Raw genomic sequence first — 1,031 nt, forward strand, 5'->3', positions numbered from 1 at the left:
GTGAAGTATACATTGGGTGGTGGGAACATGTGGATATTCTTCTCTGATTGGTGCTTCTTTAGCAGTAAAATATAAAATAAGAGCATCAGCCCAAGCACAGAAGAACAGAATGTACATTAGAGATTCTGAGGAGAAAGGATAAGTGATGAAATAGGCATTTTGGAGAGTGGTAAGGTAAAATGAATTGGGATAGAAAACAGGACAGCTGTGAGCACCATGGGCCCGCTGTAGGTAGTAGTCAAACATTTAATGTGAGGCAGGTCAGTATGGCCATATGTCTTATAAAATCATGTTCAGCTTCTCAGAGTCAAGCACATAACAAGCAAAAGTTAGATTCAACCAGAGTGGAGTTGTTGTTTTTTTCAGGCAACTGTACAGTAAAGGAATAAAGGGAATGATACTGTCAAGGAATTGTGTGAGGATGATTATAGGTTAGGGGGGAAGTGAGGATGTGAAGAGAATGAAAGGTAAAAGTTGATACAATCAGTCTGTCCATGAAATTGAAGACTCTTTGGATGGTATATAAAAGGGATTAACTTGCAAAAAATAAAAAGTGATCAAAGTGGGGTATTTCACACAGAAGTTGTTAATATCTGTGGTTGATGGCACAAGGTCTAGGATATAACCTTGGAGCAGCTGGCTGAGGAGGTGAGAGAAAGATCTCTGGACATGAGAAGGTCAAGGCACCAAGCCCGAGGATAGGGAGAAAATTCTGCACAATGGAAGGTACATGGATATCAAAATCACTAAAGGTGATTGAAGAGTAGTGGCGGTGAGTCAGTGAGCTACGTGCTAAATTTCCCCTGAATGAGGAGGGGTGACCTTGGTGTTTACACATGATAGAACAAGGCTGAACAGGGGTGGGGTGGGGGTTGCTATGATAGGAGGTTGCCATATGGCATGAACTTCAAAGGAGCTGGGATTGTTTTTTAAAGGAATGAGGTTTGGAAGTACCAACAGAAACCAAGAAGAGCATTTACCCCAGGCTCTAGATGGGATATAAGAGGTGAAAAAATACAACCTTTTGGGGG

Source organism: Myotis davidii, unplaced genomic scaffold, assembly GCF_000327345.1.
Source record: "Myotis davidii unplaced genomic scaffold, ASM32734v1 scaffold268, whole genome shotgun sequence".
NCBI classification, from domain to species: domain Eukaryota; kingdom Metazoa; phylum Chordata; class Mammalia; order Chiroptera; family Vespertilionidae; genus Myotis; species Myotis davidii.